Source organism: Eschrichtius robustus, chromosome 16, assembly GCF_028021215.1.
Source record: "Eschrichtius robustus isolate mEscRob2 chromosome 16, mEscRob2.pri, whole genome shotgun sequence".
NCBI classification, from domain to species: domain Eukaryota; kingdom Metazoa; phylum Chordata; class Mammalia; order Artiodactyla; family Eschrichtiidae; genus Eschrichtius; species Eschrichtius robustus.
In genome coordinates this window covers 32,418,964-32,444,260 of record NC_090839.1, presented here as the reverse complement: position 1 = coordinate 32,444,260, position 25,297 = coordinate 32,418,964, and positions in this window count along the sequence as shown.

Below are 25,297 nucleotides of genomic sequence, written 5' to 3'. Positions count from 1 at the left end.
CCATCTTCTCTTTGCTGCCTGACAGCATCACGAAAGAACTTGAGTGTAATCGTATGAGGCATGCTGGTCTCCGTTCCTTGCTGGGAGCTCCTCTAGCAGCACACTGGAACCTTCCGGCCTAGGACTGGCACCCCTGTGCTCAAGTAAAAGTCCAGATTTCTCCCTTAGTAAGCTTAGCTTTGCCCTAGTAGCGAAGCAGCATGTCTTAAAGGAAGGCTGCAACAGTGTTACGTATTTCACGACTCATTGTGCACTCACCTTGGTTGTACCATCTGTGAAAGGGCACTGAATGCCGTCCAAATCTTCTGCTGCGCTTGAGTCCCAGGAAGCAACTGGGTTCGTTGGCTTTAAGGCTGTGAACGTGCAGCGGTAATGGCAAAGCCCAGCCCGGATCGCTCGACAGCTCTCATTTGTACAGCATTCTAACGGCCTCAGCAACCCCGATCCAAGCAGCCTTACATTCCATGCTGGCGTAGCCAGGGAGGCATTTGGATTCTTCTGAGAAACACCACTGTGCCTCACAAGTGAAACCTGTGGGCTCCCAAATACGTCTCCCTACGGCAGTCTGAAGCTATATGTTTAGCTCCAGCCTGAAAACAACGGACAGCTTTACCTGTGACAATGCTGGACTTCTGGCACCATCCTTATTCACCAAGGCCTAACTTTTGCCCGGCGGGGGAATGCTCTTCTGCTCGTACAGCACTCACCACGTGAAAACCTTTCTTTGCAGAAAGAAGCAGTCTTTCCCCAGTAGTAGAGAGGTAGGCAGAATCTTCAGATAAACCTGCTGTGTCATCAAGCTTGAAAGTCGGACACCGATGGGAACGTTCGTATTCTCCTGCAATGGAAGCCACTTGCTTTGGGCTTCACAGCTGCCTGAACAGCCCTAGGGGCCCAACTTCTCCTCACTGCAGGATTGTCGCTGTGGGCCAAGGCTGCGTTCTCTTAATGGCTATAATGTGTTGGCAATTGCTTTCTAGAAACTCATCCAACTGCACTCCAGATTCAGCTCCATACAAATGAAATGTGACGTAAGTCCTCAGGGTAAGGTCCAGTGTTTCACATCAGCAGAGTTGAGTGTGCAGTGGTAGCCACGAAGCCATACTCTGAAAAGGAGTGCCATAACTCTGCTATGCCCCTGGGGACACATAGGGCAGTGTATCGTGCACCAGGTTCTCATGATGACCACTGTATGCTAGAAGAGAGGCCGCTGGCTTCTGAGGAACCCTAGGCGAAGTAGGTTCCGGGAAGCACTCTTCACATTCATAGCAAGGGCAAAGTACTCCTTTCTGGGATGCCTTGGCAGAGAGTTCCAGTCGTCAAAAGGCCTCGCGAAAGCAGCGCCTGGCAGAATCTCTTTGCAAGTGGATCGTCCTCAGTGACTGAAACAGAACTGCCCTGTTACTGCACAATGTGCTTGTGATTCAGTCTGGAACACAGGATAGCAGTCTCCCAGTAGCGAAAGCTTTGCATCCAGCCTGAAGACCAGTACATGCTTCACACTTCACACTGTTAAGTATGTGCAAGAGCCATGCTCACCGATGCCTACATAAGGTACTGAAATACTTACCCATTTCATCCTATGCAGAGGTCCCTGTGCCCACAGGAACTCCATGGAAGAGCCCTGTGGGTCCCGTGTGTTTCCTTGAGGTAGTCAGAAACTACTGAGGATAACCTTATGAGCTCAAGTTTGAAACCGGGCAACCGTGGCCAAACCTTCATTTCGTCCGTGGTAGGCGAGACAGGTGCGGTTTGAAAGCTGCCTGAAAATCACTCTTGCTGCCCATCTTCTCTTTGCTGCCTGACAGCATCATGAAAGAACTTGAGTGTAATCGTATGAGGCATGCTGGTCTCCGTTCCTTGCTGGGAGCTCCTCTAGCAGCACACTGGAACCTTCCGGCGTAGGACTGGCACCCCTGTGCTCAAGTAAAAGTCCAGATTTCTCCCTTAGTAAGCTTAGCTTTGCCCTAGTAGCGAAGCAGCATGTCTTAAAGGAAGGCTGCAACAGTGTTACGTATTTCACGACTCATTGGGCACTCACCTTGGTTGTAACATCTGTGAAAGGGCCCTGAATGCCGTCCAAATCTTCTGCTGCGTTTGAGTCCCAGGAAGCAACTGGGTTCGTTGGCTTTAAGGCTGTGAACGTGCAGTGGTAATGGCAAAGCCCTGCCCGGATCGCTCGACAGCTCTCATTTGTACAGCATTCTAACGGCCTCAGGAACGCCGTTCCAAGCAACCTTACACTCCATGCTGGCGTAGCCAGGGAGGCATTTGGATTCTTCTGAGAAACACCACTGTGCCTCACAATTGAAACCTGTGGGCTCCCATATACGTCTCCCTACGGCAGTCGGAAGCTACATGTTTAGCTCCAGCCTGAAAACAACGGACAGCTTTACCTGTGACAATGCTGGACTTCTGGCACCATCCTTATTCACCAAGGCCTAACTTTTGCCCGGCAGGGGAATGCTCTTCTGCTCGTACAGCACTCACCACGTGAAAACCCTTTCTTTGCAGAAAGAAGCAGTCTTTCCCCAGTAGTAGAGAGGTAGGCAGAATCTTCAGATAAACCTGCTGTGTCATCAAGCTTGAAAGTCGGACACCGATGGGAACGTTCGTATTCTCCTGCAATGGAAGCCACTTGCTTTGGGCTTCACAGCTGCCTGAACAGCCCTAGGGGCCCAACTTCTCCTCACTGCAGGATTGTCGCTGTGGGCCAAGGCTGCGTTCTCCTAATGGCTATAATGTGTTGGCAATTGCTTTCTAGAAACTCATCCAACCGCACTCCAGATTCAGCTCCATACAAATGAAATGTGACCTAAGTCCTCAGGGTAAGGTCCAGTGTTTCACATCAGCAGAGTTGAGTGTGCAGTGGTAGCCACGAAGCCATACTCTGAAAAGGAGTGCCATAACTCTGCTATGCCCCTGGGGACACATAGGGCAGTGTATCGTGCACCAGGTTCTCATGATGACCACTGTATGCTAGAAGAGAGGCCGCTGGCTTTGAGGAACCCTAGGCGAAGTAGGTTCCAGGAAGCAATCTTCACATTCATAGCAAGGGCAAAGTACTCCTTTCTGGGATGCCTTGGCAGAGAGTTCCAGTCGTCAAAAGGCCTCGCGAAAGCAACGCCTGGCAGAATCTCTTTGCAAGTGGATCGTCCTCAGTGACTGAAACAGAACTGCCCTGTTACTGCACAATGTGCTTGTGATTCAGTCTGGAACACAGGATAGCAGCCTCCCAGTAGCGAAAGCTAACCTATGCATCCAGCCTGAAGACCAGTGCATGCTTCACACTTCACACTGTTAAGTATGTGCAAGAGCCATGGTCACCGATGCCTACATAAGGTACTGAAATACTTACCCATTTCATCCTATGCAGAGGTCCCTGTGCCCACAGGAACTCCATGGAAGAGCCCTGTGGGTCCCTGTGTTTCCTTGGTAGTCAGAAACTACTGAGGATAACCTTATGAGCTCAAGTTTGAAACCGGGCAACCGTGGCCAAACCTTCATTTCGTCCGTGGTAGGCGAGACAGGTGCGGTTTGAAAGCTGCCTGAAAATCACTCTTGCTGCCCATCTTCTCTTTGCTGCCTGACAGCATCACGAAAGAACTTGAGTGTAATCGTATGAGGCATGCTGGTCTCCGTTCCTTGCTGGGAGCTCCTCTAGCAGCACACTGGAACCTTCCGGCCTAGGACTGGCACCCCTGTGCTCAAGTAAAAGTCCAGATTTCTCCCTTAGTAAGCTTAGCTTTGCCCTAGTAGCGAAGCAGCATGTCTTAAAGGAAGGCTGCAACAGTGTTACGTATTTCACGACTCATTGTGCACTCTCCTTGGTTGTACCATCTGTGAAAGGGCACTGAATGCCGTCCAAATCTTCTGCTGCGCTTGAGTCCCAGGAAGCAACTAGGTTCGTTTGCTTTAAGGCTGTGAAGGTGCAGCGGTAATGGCAAAGCCCTGCCCGGATCGCTCGACAGCTCTCATTTGTACAGCATTCTAACGGCCTCAGCAACCCCGATCCAAGCAGCCTTACATTCCATGCTGGCGTAGCCAGGGAGGCATTTGGATTCTTCTGAGAAACACCACTGTGCCTCACAAGTGAAACCTGTGGGCTCCCAAATACGTCTCCCTACGGCAGTCTGAAGCTATATGTTTAGCTCCAGCCTGAAAACAACGGACAGCTTTACCTGTGACAATGCTGGACTTCTGGCACCATCCTTATTCACCAAGGCCTAACTTTTGCCCGGCGGGGGAATGCTCTTCTGCTCGTACAGCACTCACCATGTGAAAACCTTTCTTTGCAGAAAGAAGCAGTCTTTCCCCAGTAGTAGAGAGGTAGGCAGAATCTTCAGATAAACCTGCTGTGTCATCAAGCTTGAAAGTCGGACACCGATGGGAACGTTCGTATTCTCCTGCAATGGAAGCCACTTGCTTTGGGCTTCACAGCTGCCTGAACAGCCCTAGGGGCCCAACTTCTCCTCACTGCAGGATTGTCGCTGTGGGCCAAGGCTGTGTTCTCCTAATGGCTATAATGTGTTGGCAATTGCTTTCTAGAAACTCATCCAACTGCACTCCAGATTCAGCTCCATACAAATGAAATCTGACGTAAGTCCTCAGGGTAAGGTCCAGTGTTTCACATCAGCAGAGTTGAGTGTGCAGTGGTAGCCACGAAGCCATACTCTAAAAAGCAGTGCCATAACTCTGCTAAGCCCCTGGGGACACATAGGGCAGTGTATCGAGCACCAGGTTCTCATGATGACCACTGTATGCTAGAAGAGAGGCTGCTGGCTTCTGAGGAACCCTAGGCGAAGTAGGTTCCGGGAAGCACTCTTCACATTCATAGCAAGGGCAAAGTACTCCTTTCTGGGATGCCTTGGCAGAGAGTTCCAGTCGTCAAAAGGCCTCGCGAAAGCAACGCCTGGCAGAATCTCTTTGCAAGTGGATCGTCCTCAGTGACTGAAACAGAACTGCCCTGTTACTGCACAATGTGCTTGTGATTCAGTCTGGAACACAGGATAGCAGTCTCCCAGTAGCGAAAGCTAACCTTTGCATCCAGCCTGAAGACCAGTACATGCTTCACACTTCACACTGTTAAGTATGTGCAAGAGCCATGGTCACCGATGCCTACATAAGGTACTGAAATACTTACCCATTTCATCCTATGCAGAGGTCCCTGTGCCCACAGGAACTCCATGGAAGAGCCCTGTGGGTCCCGTGTGTTTCCTTGAGGTAGTCAGAAACTACTGAGGATACCTTATGAGCTCATGTTTGAAACCGGGCAACCGTGGCCAAACCTTCATTTCGTCTGTTGTAGGCGAGACAGGTGCGGTTTGAAAGCTGCCTGAAAATCACTCTTGCTGCCCATCTTCTCTTTGCTGCCTGACAGCATCACGAAAGAACTTGAGTGTAATCGTATGAGGCATGCTGGTCTCCGTTCCTTGCTGGGAGCTCCTCTAGCAGCACACTGGAACCTGCCGGCATAGGACTGGCACCCCTGTGCTCAAGTAAAAGTCCAGATTTCTCCCTTAGTAAGCTTAGCTTTGCCCTAGTAGCGAAGCAGCATGTCTTAAAGGAAGGCTGCAACAGTGTTACGTATTTCACGACTCATTGGGCACTCACCTTGGTTGTAACATCTGTGAAAGGGCACTGAATGCCGTCCAAATCTTCTGCTGCGTTTGAGTCCCAGGAAGCAACTGGGTTCGTTGGCTTTAAGGCTGTGAACGTGCAGTGGTAATGGCAAAGCCCTGCCCGGATCGCTCGACAGCTCTCATTTGTACAGCATTCTAACGGCCTCAGGAACGCCGTTCCAAGCAACCTTACACTCCATGCTGGCGTAGCCAGGGAGGCATTTGGATTCTTCTGAGAAACACCACTGTGCCTCACAAGTGAAACCTGTGGGCTCCCAAATACGTCTCCCTACGGCAGTCTGAAGCTATATGTTTAGCTCCAGCCTGAAAACAACGGACAGCTTTACCTGTGACAATGCTGGACTTCTGGCACCATCCTTATTCACCAAGGCCTAACTTTTGCCCGGCAGGGGAATGCTCTTCTGCTCGTACAGCACTCACCAAGTGAAAACCCTTTCTTTGCAGAAAGAAGCAGTCTTTCCCCAGTAGTAGAGAGGTAGGCAGAATCTTCAGATAAACCTGCTGTGTCATCAAGCTTGAAAGTCGGACACCGATGGGAACGTTCGTATTCTCCTGCAATGGAAGCCACTTGCTTTGGGCTTCACAGCTGCCTGAACAGCCCTAGGGGCCCAACTTCTCCTCACTGCAGGATTGTCGCTGTGGGCCAAGGCTGCGTTCTCCTAATGGCTATAATGTGTTGGCAATTGCTTTCTAGAAACTCATCCAACCGCACTCCAGATTCAGCTCCATACAAATGAAATGTGACCTAAGTCCTCAGGGTAAGGTCCAGTGTTTCACATCAGCAGAGTTGAGTGTGCAGTGGTAGCCACGAAGCCATACTCTGAAAAGGAGTGCCATAACTCTGCTATGCCCCTGGGGACACATAGGGCAGTGTATCGTGCACCAGGTTCTCATGATGACCACTGTATGCTAGAAGAGAGGCCGCTGGCTTTGAGGAACCCTAGGCGAAGTAGGTTCCAGGAAGCAATCTTCACATTCATAGCAAGGGCAAAGTACTCCTTTCTGGGATGCCTTGGCAGAGAGTTCCAGTCGTCAAAAGGCCTCGCGAAAGCAACGCCTGGCAGAATCTCTTTGCAAGTGGATCGTCCTCAGTGACTGAAACAGAACTGCCCTGTTACTGCACAATGTGCTTGTGATTCAGTCTGGAACACAGGATAGCAGCCTCCCAGTAGCGAAAGCTAACCTATGCATCCAGCCTGAAGACCAGTGCATGCTTCACACTTCACACTGTTAAGTATGTGCAAGAGCCATGGTCACCGATGCCTACATAAGGTACTGAAATACTTACCCATTTCATCCTATGCAGAGGTCCCTGTGCCCACAGGAACTCCATGGAAGAGCCCTGTGGGTCCCTGTGTTTCCTTGGTAGTCAGAAACTACTGAGGATAACCTTATGAGCTCAAGTTTGAAACCGGGCAACCGTGGCCAAACCTTCATTTCGTCCGTGGTAGGCGAGACAGGTGCGGTTTGAAAGCTGCCTGAAAATCACTCTTGCTGCCCATCTTCTCTTTGCTGCCTGACAGCATCACGAAAGAACTTGAGTGTAATCGTATGAGGCATGCTGGTCTCCGTTCCTTGCTGGGAGCTCCTCTAGCAGCACACTGGAACCTTCCGGCCTAGGACTGGCACCCCTGTGCTCAAGTAAAAGTCCAGATTTCTCCCTTAGTAAGCTTAGCTTTGCCCTAGTAGCGAAGCAGCATGTCTTAAAGGAAGGCTGCAACAGTGTTACGTATTTCACGACTCATTGTGCACTCTCCTTGGTTGTACCATCTGTGAAAGGGCACTGAATGCCGTCCAAATCTTCTGCTGCGCTTGAGTCCCAGGAAGCAACTAGGTTCGTTTGCTTTAAGGCTGTGAAGGTGCAGCGGTAATGGCAAAGCCCTGCCCGGATCGCTCGACAGCTCTCATTTGTACAGCATTCTAACGGCCTCAGCAACCCCGATCCAAGCAGCCTTACATTCCATGCTGGCGTAGCCAGGGAGGCATTTGGATTCTTCTGAGAAACACCACTGTGCCTCACAAGTGAAACCTGTGGGCTCCCAAATACGTCTCCCTACGGCAGTCTGAAGCTATATGTTTAGCTCCAGCCTGAAAACAACGGACAGCTTTACCTGTGACAATGCTGGACTTCTGGCACCATCCTTATTCACCAAGGCCTAACTTTTGCCCGGCAGGGGAATGCTCTTCTGCTCGTACAGCACTCACCACGTGAAAACCTTTCTTTGCAGAAAGAAGCAGTCTTTCCCCAGTAGTAGAGAGGTAGGCAGAATCTTCAGATAAACCTGCTGTGTCATCAAGCTTGAAAGTCGGACACCGATGGGAACGTTCGTATTCTCCTGCAATGGAAGCCACTTGCTTTGGGCTTCACAGCTGCCTGAACAGCCCTAGGGGCCCAACTTCTCCTCACTGCAGGATTGTCGCTGTGGGCCAAGGCTGCGTTCTCCTAATGGCTATAATGTGTTGGCAATTGCTTTCTAGAAACTCATCCAACTGCACTCCAGATTCAGCTCCATACAAATGAAATCTGACGTAAGTCCTCAGGGTAAGGTCCAGTGTTTCACATCAGCAGAGTTGAGTGTGCAGTGGTAGCCACGAAGCCATACTCTAAAAAGCAGTGCCATAACTCTGCTAAGCCCCTGGGGACACATAGGGCAGTGTATCGAGCACCAGGTTCTCATGATGACCACTGTATGCTAGAAGAGAGGCCGCTGGCTTCTGAGGAACCCTAGGCGAAGTAGGTTCCGGGAAGCACTCTTCACATTCATAGCAAGGGCCAAGTACTCCTTTCTGGGATGCCTTGGCAGAGAGTTCCAGTCGTCAAAAGGCCTCGCGAAAGCAACGCCTGGCAGAATCTCTTTGCAAGTGGATCGTCCTCAGTGACTGAAACAGAACTGCCCTGTTACTGCACAATGTGCTTGTGATTCAGTCTGGAACACAGGATAGCAGTCTCCCAGTAGCGAAAGCTAACCTTTGCATCCAGCCTGAAGACCAGTACATGCTTCACACTTCACACTGTTAAGTATGTGCAAGAGCCATGGTCACCGATGCCTACATAAGGTACTGAAATACTTACCCATTTCATCCTATGCAGAGGTCCCTGTGCCCACAGGAACTCCATGGAAGAGCCCTGTGGGTCCCGTGTGTTTCCTTGAGGTAGTCAGAAACTACTGAGGATACCTTATGAGCTCATGTTTGAAACCGGGCAACCGTGGCCAAACCTTCATTTCGTCTGTTGTAGGCGAGACAGGTGCGGTTTGAAAGCTGCCTGAAAATCACTCTTGCTGCCCATCTTCTCTTTGCTGCCTGACAGCATCACGAAAGAACTTGAGTGTAATCGTATGAGGCATGCTGGTCTCCGTTCCTTACTGGGAGCTCCTCTAGCAGCACACTGGAACCTGCCGGCATAGGACTGGCACCCCTGTGCTCAAGTAAAAGTCCAGATTTCTCCCTTAGTAAGCTTAGCTTTGCCCTAGTAGCGAAGCAGCATGTCTTAAAGGAAGGCTGCAACAGTGTTACGTATTTCACGACTCATTGGGCACTCACCTTGGTTGTAACATCTGTGAAAGGGCACTGAATGCCGTCCAAATCTTCTGCTGCGTTTGAGTCCCAGGAAGCAACTGGGTTCGTTGGCTTTAAGGCTGTGAACGTGCAGTGGTAATGGCAAAGCCCTGCCCGGATCGCTCGACAGCTCTCATTTGTACAGCATTCTAACGGCCTCAGGAACGCCGTTCCAAGCAACCTTACACTCCATGCTGGCGTAGCCAGGGAGGCATTTGGATTCTTCTGAGAAACACCACTGTGCCTCACAAGTGAAACCTGTGGGCTCCCAAATACGTCTCCCTACGGCAGTCTGAAGCTATATGTTTAGCTCCAGCCTGAAAACAACGGACAGCTTTACCTGTGACAATGCTGGACTTCTGGCACCATCCTTATTCACCAAGGCCTAACTTTTGCCCGGCAGGGGAATGCTCTTCTGCTCGTACAGCACTCACCAAGTGAAAACCCTTTCTTTGCAGAAAGAAGCAGTCTTTCCCCAGTAGTAGAGAGGTAGGCAGAATCTTCAGATAAACCTGCTGTGTCATCAAGCTTGAAAGTCGGACACCGATGGGAACGTTCGTATTCTCCTGCAATGGAAGCCACTTGCTTTGGGCTTCACAGCTGCCTGAACAGCCCTAGGGGCCCAACTTCTCCTCACTGCAGGATTGTCGCTGTGGGCCAAGGCTGCGTTCTCCTAATGGCTATAATGTGTTGGCAATTGCTTTCTAGAAACTCATCCAACTGCACTCCAGATTCAGCTCCATACAAATGAAATGTGACCTAAGTCCTCAGGGTAAGGTCCAGTGTTTCACATCAGCAGAGTTGAGTGTGCAGTGGTAGCCACGAAGCCATACTCTGAAAAGGAGTGCCATAACTCTGCTATGCCCCTGGGGACACATAGGGCAGTGTATCGTGCACCAGGTTCTCATGATGACCACTGTATGCTAGAAGAGAGGCCGCTGGCTTTGAGGAACCCTAGGCGAAGTAGGTTCCAGGAAGCAATCTTCACATTCATAGCAAGGGCAAAGTACTCCTTTCTGGGATGCCTTGGCAGAGAGTTCCAGTCGTCAAAAGGCCTCGCGAAAGCAGCGCCTGGCAGATTCTCTTTGCAAGTGGATCGTCCTCAGTGACTGAAACAGAACTGCCCTGTTACTGCACAATGTGCTTGTGATTCAGTCTGGAACACAGGATAGCAGCCTCCCAGTAGCGAAAGCTAACCTATGCATCCAGCCTGAAGACCAGTACATGCTTCACACTTCACACTGTTAAGTATGTGCAAGAGCCATGGTCACCGATGCCTACATAAGGTACTGAAATACTTACCCATTTCATCCTATGCAGAGGTCCCTGTGCCCACAGGAACTCCATGGAAGAGCCCTGTGGGTCCCGTGTGTTTCCTTGAGGTAGTCAGAAACTACTGAGGATAACCTTATGAGCTCAAGTTTGAAACCGGGCAACCGTGGCCAAACCTTCATTTCGTCCGTGGTAGGCGAGACAGGTGCGGTTTGAAAGCTGCCTGAAAATCACTCTTGCTGCCCATCTTCTCTTTGCTGCCTGACAGCATCACGAAAGAACTTGAGTGTAATCGTATGAGGCATGCTGGTCTCCGTTCCTTGCTGGGAGCTCCTCTAGCAGCACACTGGAACATTCCGGCCTAGGACTGGCACCCCTGTGCTCAAGTAAAAGTCCAGATTTCTCCCTTAGTAAGCTTAGCTTTGCCCTAGTAGCGAAGCAGCATGTCTTAAAGGAAGGCTGCAACAGTGTTACGTATTTCACGACTCATTGTGCACTCACCTTGGTTGTACCATCTGTGAAAGGGCACTGAATGCCGTCCAAATCTTCTGCTGCGCTTGAGTCCCAGGAAGCAACTGGGTTCGTTGGCTTTAAGGCTGTGAACGTGCAGCGGTAATGGCAAAGCCCAGCCCGGATCGCTCGACAGCTCTCATTTGTACAGCATTCTAACGGCCTCAGCAACCCCGATCCAAGCAGCCTTACATTCCATGCTGGCGTAGCCAGGGAGGCATTTGGATTCTTCTGAGAAACACCACTGTGCCTCACAAGTGAAACCTGTGGGCTCCCAAATACGTCTCCCTACGGCAGTCTGAAGCTATATGTTTAGCTCCAGCCTGAAAACAACGGACAGCTTTACCTGTGACAATGCTGGACTTCTGGCACCATCCTTATTCACCAAGGCCTAACTTTTGCCCGGCGGGGGAATGCTCTTCTGCTCGTACAGCACTCACCACGTGAAAACCTTTCTTTGCAGAAAGAAGCAGTCTTTCCCCAGTAGTAGAGAGGTAGGCAGAATCTTCAGATAAACCTGCTGTGTCATCAAGCTTGAAAGTCGGACACCGATGGGAACGTTCGTATTCTCCTGGAATGGAAGCCACTTGCTTTGGGCTTCACAGCTGCCTGAACAGCCCTAGGGGCCCAACTTCTCCTCACTGCAGGATTGTCGCTGTGGGCCAAGGCTGCGTTCTCCTAATGGCTATAATGTGTTGGCAATTGCTTTCTAGAAACTCATCCAACTGCACTCCAGATTCAGCTCCATACAAATGAAATGTGACCTAAGTCCTCAGGGTAAGATCCAGTGTTTCACATCAGCAGAGTTGAGTGTGCAGTGGTAGCCACGAAGCCATACTCTGAAAAGGAGTGCCATAACTCTGCTATGCCCCTGGGGACACATAGGGCAGTGTATCGTGCACCAGGTTCTCATGATGACCACTGTATGCTAGAAGAGAGGCCGCTGGCTTCTGAGGAACCCTAGGCGAAGTAGGTTCCGGGAAGCACTCTTCACATTCATAGCAAGGGCAAAGTACTCCTTTCTGGGATGCCTTGGCAGAGAGTTCCAGTCGTCAAAAGGCCTCGCGAAAGCAGCGCCTGGCAGAATCTCTTTGCAAGTGGATCGTCCTCAGTGACTGAAACAGAACTGCCCTGTTACTGCACAATGTGCTTGTGATTCAGTCTGGAACACAGGATAGCAGTCTCCCAGTAGCGAAAGCTTTGCATCCAGCCTGAAGACCAGTACATGCTTCACACTTCACACTGTTAAGTATGTGCAAGAGCCATGCTCACCGATGCCTACATAAGGTACTGAAATACTTACCCATTTCATCCTATGCAGAGGTCCCTGTGCCCACAGGAACTCCATGGAAGAGCCCTGTGGGTCCCGTGTGTTTCCTTGAGGTAGTCAGAAACTACTGAGGATAACCTTATGAGCTCAAGTTTGAAACCGGGCAACCGTGGCCAAACCTTCATTTCGTCCGTGGTAGGCGAGACAGGTGCGGTTTGAAAGCTGCCTGAAAATCACTCTTGCTGCCCATCTTCTCTTTGCTGCCTGACAGCATCATGAAAGAACTTGAGTGTAATCGTATGAGGCATGCTGGTCTCCGTTCCTTGCTGGGAGCTCCTCTAGCAGCACACTGGAACCTTCCGGCGTAGGACTGGCACCCCTGTGCTCAAGTAAAAGTCCAGATTTCTCCCTTAGTAAGCTTAGCTTTGCCCTAGTAGCGAAGCAGCATGTCTTAAAGGAAGGCTGCAACAGTGTTACGTATTTCACGACTCATTGGGCACTCACCTTGGTTGTAACATCTGTGAAAGGGCCCTGAATGCCGTCCAAATCTTCTGCTGCGTTTGAGTCCCAGGAAGCAACTGGGTTCGTTGGCTTTAAGGCTGTGAACGTGCAGTGGTAATGGCAAAGCCCTGCCCGGATCGCTCGACAGCTCTCATTTGTACAGCATTCTAACGGCCTCAGGAACGCCGTTCCAAGCAACCTTACACTCCATGCTGGCGTAGCCAGGGAGGCATTTGGATTCTTCTGAGAAACACCACTGTGCCTCACAATTGAAACCTGTGGGCTCCCATATACGTCTCCCTACGGCAGTCGGAAGCTACATGTTTAGCTCCAGCCTGAAAACAACGGACAGCTTTACCTGTGACAATGCTGGACTTCTGGCACCATCCTTATTCACCAAGGCCTAACTTTTGCCCGGCAGGGGAATGCTCTTCTGCTCGTACAGCACTCACCACGTGAAAACCCTTTCTTTGCAGAAAGAAGCAGTCTTTCCCCAGTAGTAGAGAGGTAGGCAGAATCTTCAGATAAACCTGCTGTGTCATCAAGCTTGAAAGTCGGACACCGATGGGAACGTTCGTATTCTCCTGCAATGGAAGCCACTTGCTTTGGGCTTCACAGCTGCCTGAACAGCCCTAGGGGCCCAACTTCTCCTCACTGCAGGATTGTCGCTGTGGGCCAAGGCTGCGTTCTCCTAATGACTATAATGTGTTGGCAATTGCTTTCTAGAAACTCATCCAACCGCACTCCAGATTCAGCTCCATACAAATGAAATGTGACCTAAGTCCTCAGGGTAAGGTCCAGTGTTTCACATCAGCAGAGTTGAGTGTGCAGTGGTAGCCACGAAGCCATACTCTGAAAAGGAGTGCCATAACTCTGCTATGCCCCTGGGGACACATAGGGCAGTGTATCGTGCACCAGGTTCTCATGATGACCACTGTATGCTAGAAGAGAGGCCGCTGGCTTTGAGGAACCCTAGGCGAAGTAGGTTCCAGGAAGCAATCTTCACATTCATAGCAAGGGCAAAGTACTCCTTTCTGGGATGCCTTGGCAGAGAGTTCCAGTCGTCAAAAGGCCTCGCGAAAGCAACGCCTGGCAGAATCTCTTTGCAAGTGGATCGTCCTCAGTGACTGAAACAGAACTGCCCTGTTACTGCACAATGTGCTTGTGATTCAGTCTGGAACACAGGATAGCAGCCTCCCAGTAGCGAAAGCTAACCTATGCATCCAGCCTGAAGACCAGTGCATGCTTCACACTTCACACTGTTAAGTATGTGCAAGAGCCATGGTCACCGATGCCTACATAAGGTACTGAAATACTTACCCATTTCATCCTATGCAGAGGTCCCTGTGCCCACAGGAACTCCATGGAAGAGCCCTGTGGGTCCCTGTGTTTCCTTGGTAGTCAGAAACTACTGAGGATAACCTTATGAGCTCAAGTTTGAAACCGGGCAACCGTGGCCAAACCTTCATTTCGTCCGTGGTAGGCGAGACAGGTGCGGTTTGAAAGCTGCCTGAAAATCACTCTTGCTGCCCATCTTCTCTTTGCTGCCTGACAGCATCACGAAAGAACTTGAGTGTAATCGTATGAGGCATGCTGGTCTCCGTTCCTTGCTGGGAGCTCCTCTAGCAGCACACTGGAACCTTCCGGCCTAGGACTGGCACCCCTGTGCTCAAGTAAAAGTCCAGATTTCTCCCTTAGTAAGCTTAGCTTTGCCCTAGTAGCGAAGCAGCATGTCTTAAAGGAAGGCTGCAACAGTGTTACGTATTTCACGACTCATTGTGCACTCTCCTTGGTTGTACCATCTGTGAAAGGGCACTGAATGCCGTCCAAATCTTCTGCTGCGCTTGAGTCCCAGGAAGCAACTAGGTTCGTTTGCTTTAAGGCTGTGAAGGTGCAGCGGTAATGGCAAAGCCCTGCCCGGATCGCTCGACAGCTCTCATTTGTACAGCATTCTAACGGCCTCAGCAACCCCGATCCAAGCAGCCTTACATTCCATGCTGGCGTAGCCAGGGAGGCATTTGGATTCTTCTGAGAAACACCACTGTGCCTCACAAGTGAAACCTGTGGGCTCCCAAATACGTCTCCCTACGGCAGTCTGAAGCTATATGTTTAGCTCCAGCCTGAAAACAACGGACAGCTTTACCTGTGACAATGCTGGACTTCTGGCACCATCCTTATTCACCAAGGCCTAACTTTTGCCCGGCAGGGGAATGCTCTTCTGCTCGTACAGCACTCACCACGTGAAAACCTTTCTTTGCAGAAAGAAGCAGTCTTTCCCCAGTAGTAGAGAGGTAGGCAGAATCTTCAGATAAACCTGCTGTGTCATCAAGCTTGAAAGTCGGACACCGATGGGAACGTTCGTATTCTCCTGCAATGGAAGCCACTTGCTTTGGGCTTCACAGCTGCCTGAACAGCCCTAGGGGCCCAACTTCTCCTCACTGCAGGATTGTCGCTGTGGGCCAAGGCTGCGTTCTCCTAATGGCTATAATGTGTTGGCAATTGCTTTCTAGAAACTCATCCAACTGCACTCCAGATTCAGCTCCATACAAATGAAATCTGACGTAAGTCCTCAGGGTAAGGTCCAGTGTTTCACATCAGCAGAGTTGAGTGTGCAGTGGTAGCCACGAAGCCATACTCTAAAAAGCAGTGCCATAACTCTGCTAAGCCCCTGGGGACACATAGGGCAGTGTATCGAGCACCAGGTTCTCATGATGACCACTGTATGCTAGAAGAGAGGCCGCTGGCTTCTGAGGAACCCTAGGCGAAGTAGGTTCCGGGAAGCACTCTTCACATTCATAGCAAGGGCCAAGTACTCCTTTCTGGGATGCCTTGGCAGAGAGTTCCAGTCGTCAAAAGGCCTCGCGAAAGCAACGCCTGGCAGAATCTCTTTGCAAGTGGATCGTCCTCAGTGACTGAAACAGAACTGCCCTGTTACTGCACAATGTGCTTGTGATTCAGTCTGGAACACAGGATAGCAGTCTCCCAGTAGCGAAAGCTAACCTTTGCATCCAGCCTGAAGACCAGTACATGCTTCACACTTCACACTGTTAAGTATGTGCAAGAGCCATGGTCACCGATGCCTACATAAGGTACTGAAATACTTACCCATTTCATCCTATGCAGAGGTCCCTGTGCCCACAGGAACTCCATGGAAGAGCCCTGTGGGTCCCGTGTGTTTCCTTGAGGTAGTCAGAAACTACTGAGGATACCTTATGAGCTCATGTTTGAAACCGGGCAACCGTGGCCAAACCTTCATTTCGTCTGTTGTAGGCGAGACAGGTGCGGTTTGAAAGCTGCCTGAAAATCACTCTTGCTGCCCATCTTCTCTTTGCTGCCTGACAGCATCACGAAAGAACTTGAGTGTAATCGTATGAGGCATGCTGGTCTCCGTTCCTTGCTGGGAGCTCCTCTAGCAGCACACTGGAACCTGCCGGCATAGGACTGGCACCCCTGTGCTCAAGTAAAAGTCCAGATTTCTCCCTTAGTAAGCTTAGCTTTGCCCTAGTAGCGAAGCAGCATGTCTTAAAGGAAGGCTGCAACAGTGTTACGTATTTCACGACTCATTGGGCACTCACCTTGGTTGTAACATCTGTGAAAGGGCACTGAATGCCGTCCAAATCTTCTGCTGCGTTTGAGTCCCAGGAAGCAACTGGGTTCGTTGGCTTTAAGGCTGTGAACGTGCAGTGGTAATGGCAAAGCCCTGCCCGGATCGCTCGACAGCTCTCATTTGTACAGCATTCTAACGGCCTCAGGAACGCCGTTCCAAGCAACCTTACACTCCATGCTGGCGTAGCCAGGGAGGCATTTGGATTCTTCTGAGAAACACCACTGTGCCTCACAAGTGAAACCTGTGGGCTCCCAAATACGTCTCCCTACGGCAGTCTGAAGCTATATGTTTAGCTCCAGCCTGAAAACAACGGACAGCTTTACCTGTGACAATGCTGGACTTCTGGCACCATCCTTATTCACCAAGGCCTAACTTTTGCCCGGCAGGGGAATGCTCTTCTGCTCGTACAGCACTCACCAAGTGAAAACCCTTTCTTTGCAGAAAGAAGCAGTCTTTCCCCAGTAGTAGAGAGGTAGGCAGAATCTTCAGATAAACCTGCTGTGTCATCAAGCTTGAAAGTCGGACACCGATGGGAACGTTCGTATTCTCCTGCAATGGAAGCCACTTGCTTTGGGCTTCACAGCTGCCTGAACAGCCCTAGGGGCCCAACTTCTCCTCACTGCAGGATTGTCGCTGTGGGCCAAGGCTGCGTTCTCCTAATGGCTATAATGTGTTGGCAATTGCTTTCTAGAAACTCATCCAACCGCACTCCAGATTCAGCTCCATACAAATGAAATGTGACCTAAGTCCTCAGGGTAAGGTCCAGTGTTTCACATCAGCAGAGTTGAGTGTGCAGTGGTAGCCACGAAGCCATACTCTGAAAAGGAGTGCCATAACTCTGCTATGCCCCTGGGGACACATAGGGCAGTGTATCGTGCACCAGGTTCTCATGATGACCACTGTATGCTAGAAGAGAGGCCGCTGGCTTTGAGGAACCCTAGGCGAAGTAGGTTCCAGGAAGCAATCTTCACATTCATAGCAAGGGCAAAGTACTCCTTTCTGGGATGCCTTGGCAGAGAGTTCCAGTCGTCAAAAGGCCTCGCGAAAGCAACGCCTGGCAGAATCTCTTTGCAAGTGGATCGTCCTCAGTGACTGAAACAGAACTGCCCTGTTACTGCACAATGTGCTTGTGATTCAGTCTGGAACACAGGATAGCAGCCTCCCAGTAGCGAAAGCTAACCTATGCATCCAGCCTGAAGACCAGTGCATGCTTCACACTTCACACTGTTAAGTATGTGCAAGAGCCATGGTCACCGATGCCTATATAAGGTACTGAAATACTTACCCATTTCATCCTATGCAGAGGTCCCTGTGCCCACAGGAACTCCATGGAAGAGCCCTGTGGGTCCCTGTGTTTCCTTGGTAGTCAGAAACTACTGAGGATAACCTTATGAGCTCAAGTTTGAAACCGGGCAACCGTGGCCAAACCTTCATTTCGTCCGTGGTAGGCGAGACAGGTGCGGTTTGAAAGCTGCCTGAAAATCACTCTTGCTGCCCATCTTCTCTTTGCTGCCTGACAGCATCACGAAAGAACTTGAGTGTAATCGTATGAGGCATGCTGGTCTCCGTTCCTTGCTGGGAGCTCCTCTAGCAGCACACTGGAACCTTCCGGCCTAGGACTGGCACCCCTGTGCTCAAGTAAAAGTCCAGATTTCTCCCTTAGTAAGCTCAGCTTTGCCCTAGTAGCGAAGCAGCATGTCTTAAAGGAAGGCTGCAACAGTGTTACGTATTTCACGACTCATTGTGCACTCTCCTTGGTTGTACCATCTGTGAAAGGGCACTGAATGCCGTCCAAATCTTCTGCTGCGCTTGAGTCCCAGGAAGCAACTAGGTTCGTTTGCTTTAAGGCTGTGAAGGTGCAGCGGTAATGGCAAAGCCCTGCCCGGATCGCTCGACAGCTCTCATTTGTACAGCATTCTAACGGCCTCAGCAACCCCGATCCAAGCAGCCTTACATTCCATGCTGGCGTAGCCAGGGAGGCATTTGGATTCTTCTGAGAAACACCACTGTGCCTCACAAGTGAAACCTGTGGGCTCCCAAATACGTCTCCCTACGGCAGTCTGAAGCTATATGTTTAGCTCCAGCCTGAAAACAACGGACAGCTTTACCTGTGACAATGCTGGACTTCTGGCACCATCCTTATTCACCAAGGCCTAACTTTTGCCCGGCAGGGGAATGCTCTTCTGCTCGTACAGCACTCACCACGTGAAAACCTTTCTTTGCAGAAAGAAGCAGTCTTTCCCCAGTAGTAGAGAGGTAGGCAGAATCTTCAGATAAACCTGCTGTGTCATCAAGCTTGAAAGTCGGACACCGATGGGAACGTTCGTATTCTCCTGCAATGGAAGCCACTTGCTTTGGGCTTCACAGCTGCCTGAACAGCCCTAGGGGCCCAACTTCTCCTCACTGCAGGATTGTCGCTGTGGGCCAAGGCTGCGTTCTCCTAATGGCTATAATGTGTTGGCAATTGCTTTCTAGAAACTCATCCAACTGCACTCCAGATTCAGCTCCATACAAATGAAATCTGACGTAAGTCCTCAGGGTAAGGTCCAGTGTTTCACATCAGCAGAGTTGAGTGTGCAGTGGTAGCCACGAAGCCATACTCTAAAAAGCAGTGCCATAACTCTGCTAAGCCCCTGGGGACACATAGGGCAGTGTATCGAGCACCAGGTTCTCATGATGACCACTGTATGCTAGAAGAGAGGCCGCTGGCTTCTGAGGAACCCTAGGCGAAGTAGGTTCCGGGAAGCACTCTTCACATTCATAGCAAGGGCCAAGTACTCCTTTCTGGGATGCCTTGGCAGAGAGTTCCAGTCGTCAAAAGGCCTCGCGAAAGCAACGCCTGGCAGAATCTCTTTGCAAGTGGATCGTCCTCAGTGACTGAAACAGAACTGCCCTGTTACTGCACAATGTGCTTGTGATTCAGTCTGGAACACAGGATAGCAGTCTCCCAGTAGCGAAAGCTAACCTTTGCATCCAGCCTGAAGACCAGTACATGCTTCACACTTCACACTGTTAAGTATGTGCAAGAGCCATGGTCACCGATGCCTACATAAGGTACTGAAATACTTACCCATTTCATCCTATGCAGAGGTCCCTGTGCCCACAGGAACTCCATGGAAGAGCCCTGTGGGTCCCGTGTGTTTCCTTGAGGTAGTCAGAAACTACTGAGGATACCTTATGAGCTCATGTTTGAAACCGGGCAACCGTGGCCAAACCTTCATTTCGTCTGTTGTAGGCGAGACAGGTGCGGTTTGAAAGCTGCCTGAAAATCACTCTTGCTGCCCATCTTCTCTTTGCTGCCTGACAGCATCACGAAAGAACTTGAGTGTAATCGTATGAGGCATGCTGGTCTCCGTTCCTTACTGGGAGCTCCTCTAGCAGCACACTGGAACCTGCCGGCATAGGACTGGCACCCCTGTGCTCAAGTAAAAGTCCAGATTTCTCCCTTAGTAAGCTTAGCTTTGCCCTAGTAGCGAAGCAGCATGTCTTAAAGGAAGGCTGCAACAGTGTTACGTATTTCACGACTCATTGGGCACTCACCTTGGTTGTAACATCTGTGAAAGGGCACTGAATGCCGTCCAAATCTTCTGCTGCGTTTGAGTCCCAGGAAGCAACTGGGTTCGTTGGCTTTAAGGCTGTGAACGTGCAGTGGTAATGGCAAAGCCCTGCCCGGATCGCTCGACAGCTCTCATTTGTACAGCATTCTAACGGCCTCAGGAACGCCGTTCCAAGCAACCTTACACTCCATGCTGGCGTAGCCAGGGAGGCATTTGGATTCTTCTGAGAAACACCACTGTGCCTCACAAGTGAAACCTGTGGGCTCCCAAATACGTCTCCCTACGGCAGTCTGAAGCTATATGTTTAGCTCCAGCCTGAAAACAACGGACAGCTTTACCTGTGACAATGCTGGACTTCTGGCACCATCCTTATTCACCAAGGCCTAACTTTTGCCCGGCAGGGGAATGCTCTTCTGCTCGTACAGCACTCACCACGTGAAAACCCTTTCTTTGCAGAAAGAAGCAGTCTTTCCCCAGTAGTAGAGAGGTAGGCAGAATCTTCAGATAAACCTGCTGTGTCATCAAGCTTGAAAGTCGGACACCGATGGGAACGTTCGTATTCTCCTGCAATGGAAGCCACTTGCTTTGGGCTTCACAGCTGCCTGAACAGCCCTAGGGGCCCAACTTCTCCTCACTGCAGGATTGTCGCTGTGGGCCAAGGCTGCGTTCTCCTAATGGCTATAATGTGTTGGCAATTGCTTTCTAGAAACTCATCCAACTGCACTCCAGATTCAGCTCCATACAAATGAAATGTGACCTAAGTCCTCAGGGTAAGGTCCAGTGTTTCACATCAGCAGAGTTGAGTGTGCAGTGGTAGCCACGAAGCCATACTCTGAAAAGGAGTGCCATAACTCTGCTATGCCCCTGGGGACACATAGGGCAGTGTATCGTGCACCAGGTTCTCATGATGACCACTGTATGCTAGAAGAGAGGCCGCTGGCTTTGAGGAACCCTAGGCGAAGTAGGTTCCAGGAAGCAATCTTCACATTCATAGCAAGGGCAAAGTACTCCTTTCTGGGATGCCTTGGCAGAGAGTTCCAGTCGTCAAAAGGCCTCGCGAAAGCAGCGCCTGGCAGATTCTCTTTGCAAGTGGATCGTCCTCAGTGACTGAAACAGAACTGCCCTGTTACTGCACAATGTGCTTGTGATTCAGTCTGGAACACAGGATAGCAGCCTCCCAGTAGCGAAAGCTAACCTATGCATCCAGCCTGAAGACCAGTACATGCTTCACACTTCACACTGTTAAGTATGTGCAAGAGCCATGGTCACCGATGCCTACATAAGGTACTGAAATACTTACCCATTTCATCCTATGCAGAGGTCCCTGTGCCCACAGGAACTCCATGGAAGAGCCCTGTGGGTCCCGTGTGTTTCCTTGAGGTAGTCAGAAACTACTGAGGATAACCTTATGAGCTCAAGTTTGAAACCGGGCAACCGTGGCCAAACCTTCATTTCGTCCGTGGTAGGCGAGACAGGTGCGGTTTGAAAGCTGCCTGAAAATCACTCTTGCTGCCCATCTTCTCTTTGCTGCCTGACAGCATCACGAAAGAACTTGAGTGTAATCGTATGAGGCATGCTGGTCTCCGTTCCTTGCTGGGAGCTCCTCTAGCAGCACACTGGAACCTTCCGGCCTAGGACTGGCACCCCTGTGCTCAAGTAAAAGTCCAGATTTCTCCCTTAGTAAGCTTAGCTTTGCCCTAGTAGCGAAGCAGCATGTCTTAAAGGAAGGCTGCAACAGTGTTACGTATTTCACGACTCATTGTGCACTCACCTTGGTTGTACCATCTGTGAAAGGGCACTGAATGCCGTCCAAATCTTCTGCTGCGCTTGAGTCCCAGGAAGCAACTAGGTTCGTTGGCTTTAAGGCTGTGAAGGTGCAGCTGTAATGGCAAAGCCCTGCCCGGATCGCTCGACAGCTCTCATTTGTACAGCATTCTAACGGCCTCAGCAACCCCGATCCAAGCAGCCTTACATTCCATGCTGGCGTAGCCAGGGAGGCATTTGGATTCTTCTGAGAAACACCACTGTGCCTCACAAGTGAAACCTGTGGGCTCCCAAATACGTCTCCCTACGGCAGTCTGAAGCTATATGTTTAGCTCCAGCCTGAAAACAACGGACAGCTTTACCTGTGACAATGCTGGACTTCTGGCACCATCCTTATTCACCAAGGCCTAACTTTTGCCCGGCAGGGGAATGCTCTTCTGCTCGTACAGCACTCACCACGTGAAACCCTTTCTTTGCAGAAAGAAGCAGTCTTTCCCCAGTAGTAGAGAGGTAGGCAGAATCTTCAGATAAACCTGCTGTGTCATCAAGCTTGAAAGTCGGACACCGATGGGAACGTTCGTATTCTCCTGCAATGGAAGCCACTTGCTTTGGGCTTCACAGCTGCCTGAACAGCCCTAGGGGCCCAACTTCTCCTCACTGCAGGATTGTCGCTGTGGGCCAAGGCTGTGTTCTCCTAATGGCTATAATGTGTTGGCAATTGCTTTCTAGAAACTCATCCAACTGCACTCCAGATTCAGCTCCATACAAATGAAATCTGACGTAAGTCCTCAGGGTAAGGTCCATTGTTTCACATCAGCAGAGTTGAGTGTGCAGTGGTAGCCACGAAGCCATACTCTGAAAAGGAGTGCCATAACTCTGCTATGCCCCTGGGGACACATAGGGCAGTGTATCGTGCACCAGGTTCTCATGATGACCACTGTATGCTAGAAGAGAGGCCGCTGGCTTTGAGGAACCCTAGGCGAAGTAGGTTCCAGGAAGCAATCTTCACATTCATAGCAAGGGCAAAGTACTCCTTTCTGGGATGCCTTGGCAGAGAGTTCCAGTCGTCAAAAGGCCTCGCGAAAGCAATGCCTGGCAGAATCTCTTTGCAAGTGGATCGTCCTCAGTGACTGAAACAGAACTGCCCTGTTACTGCACAATGTGCTTGTGATTCAGTCTGGAACACAGGATAGCAGCCTCCCAGTAGCGAAAGCTAACCTATGCATCCAGCCTGAAGACCAGTACATGCTTCACACTTCACACTGTTAAGTATGTGCAAGAGCCATGCTCACCGATGCCTACATAAGGTACTGAAATACTTACCCATTTCATCCTATGCAGAGGTCCCTGTGCCCACAGGAACTCCATGGAAGAGCCCTGTGGGTCCCGTGTGTTTCCTTCAGGTAGTCAGAAACTACTGAGGATAACCTTATGAGCTCAAGTTTGAAACCGGGCAACCGTGGCCAAACCTTCATTTCGTCCGTGGTAGGCGAGACAGGTGCGGTTTGAAAGCTGCCTGAAAATCACTCTTGCTGCCCATCTTCTCTTTGCTGCCTGACAGCATCACGAAAGAACTTGAGTGTAATCGTATGAGGCATGCTGGTCTCCGTTCCTTGCTGGGAGCTCCTCTAGCAGCACACTGGAACCTTCCGGCCTAGGACTGGCACCCCTGTGCTCAAGTAAAAGTCCAGATTTCTCCCTTAGTAAGCTTAGCTTTGCCCTAGTAGCGAAGCAGCATGTCTTAAAGGAAGGCTGCAACAGTGTTACGTATTTCACGACTCATTGTGCACTCACCTTGGTTGTACCATCTGTGAAAGGGCACTGAATGCCGTCCAAATCTTCTGCTGCGCTTGAGTCCCAGGAAGCAACTGGGTTCGTTGGCTTTAAGGCTGTGAACGTGCAGCGGTAATGGCAAAGCCCAGCCCGGATCGCTCGACAGCTCTCATTTGTACAGCATTCTAACGGCCTCAGCAACCCCGATCCAAGCAGCCTTACATTCCATGCTGGCGTAGCCAGGGAGGCATTTGGATTCTTCTGAGAAACACCACTGTGCCTCACAAGTGATACCTGTGGGCTCCCAAATACGTCTCCCTACGGCAGTCGGAAGCTATATGTTTAGCTCCAGCCTGAAAACAACGGACAGCTTTACCTGTGACAATGCTGGACTTCTGGCACCATCCTTATTCACCAAGGCCTAACTTTTGCCCGGCGGGGGAATGCTCTTCTGCTCGTACAGCACTCACCACGTGAAAACCTTTCTTTGCAGAAAGAAGCAGTCTTTCCCCAGTAGTAGAGAGGTAGGCAGAATCTTCAGATAAACCTGCTGTGTCATCAAGCTTGAAAGTCGGACACCGATGGGAACGTTCGTATTCTCCTGGAATGGAAGCCACTTGCTTTGGGCTTCACAGCTGCCTGAACAGCCCTAGGGGCCCAACTTCTCCTCACTGCAGGATTGTCGCTGTGGGCCAAGGCTGCGTTCACTTAATGGCTATAATGTGTTGGCAATTGCTTTCTAGAAACTCATCCAACTGCACTCCAGATTCAGCTCCATACAAATGAAATGTGACGTAAGTCCTCAGGGTAAGGTCCAGTGTTTCACATCAGCAGAGTTGAGTGTGCAGTGGTAGCCACGAAGCCATACTCTGAAAAGGAGTGCCATAACTCTGCTATGCCCCTGGGGACACATAGGGCAGTGTATCGTGCACCAGGTTCTCATGATGACCACTGTATGCTAGAAGAGAGGCCGCTGGCTTCTGAGGAACCCTAGGCGAAGTAGGTTCCGGGAAGCACTCTTCACATTCATAGCAAGGGCAAAGTACTCCTTTCTGGGATGCCTTGGCAGAGAGTTCCAGTCGTCAAAAGGCCTCGCGAAAGCAGCGCCTGGCAGAATCTCTTTGCAAGTGGATCGTCCTCAGTGACTGAAACAGAACTGCCCTGTTACTGCACAATGTGCTTGTGATTCAGTCTGGAACACAGGATAGCAGTCTCCCAGTAGCGAAAGCTAACCTTTGCATCCAGCCTGAAGACCAGTACATGCTTCACACTTCACACTGTTAAGTATGTGCAAGAGCCATGCTCACCGATGCCTACATAAGGTACTGAAATACTTACCCATTTCATCCTATGCAGAGGTCCCTGTGCCCACAGGAACTCCATGGAAGAGCCCTGTGGGTCCCGTGTGTTTCCTTGAGGTAGTCAGAAACTACTGAGGATAACCTTATGAGCTCAAGTTTGAAACCGGGCAACCGTGGCCAAACCTTCATTTCGTCCGTGGTAGGCGAGACAGGTGCGGTTTGAAAGCTGCCTGAAAATCACTCTTGCTGCCCATCTTCTCTTTGCTGCCTGACAGCATCATGAAAGAACTTGAGTGTAATCGTATGAGGCATGCTGGTCTCCGTTCCTTGCTGGGAGCTCCTCTAGCAGCACACTGGAACCTTCCGGCGTAGGACTGGCACCCCTGTGCTCAAGTAAAAGTCCAGATTTCTCCCTTAGTAAGCTTAGCTTTGCCCTAGTAGCGAAGCAGCATGTCTTAAAGGAAGGCTGCAACAGTGTTACGTATTTCACGACTCATTGGGCACTCACCTTGGTTGTAACATCTGTGAAAGGGCCCTGAATG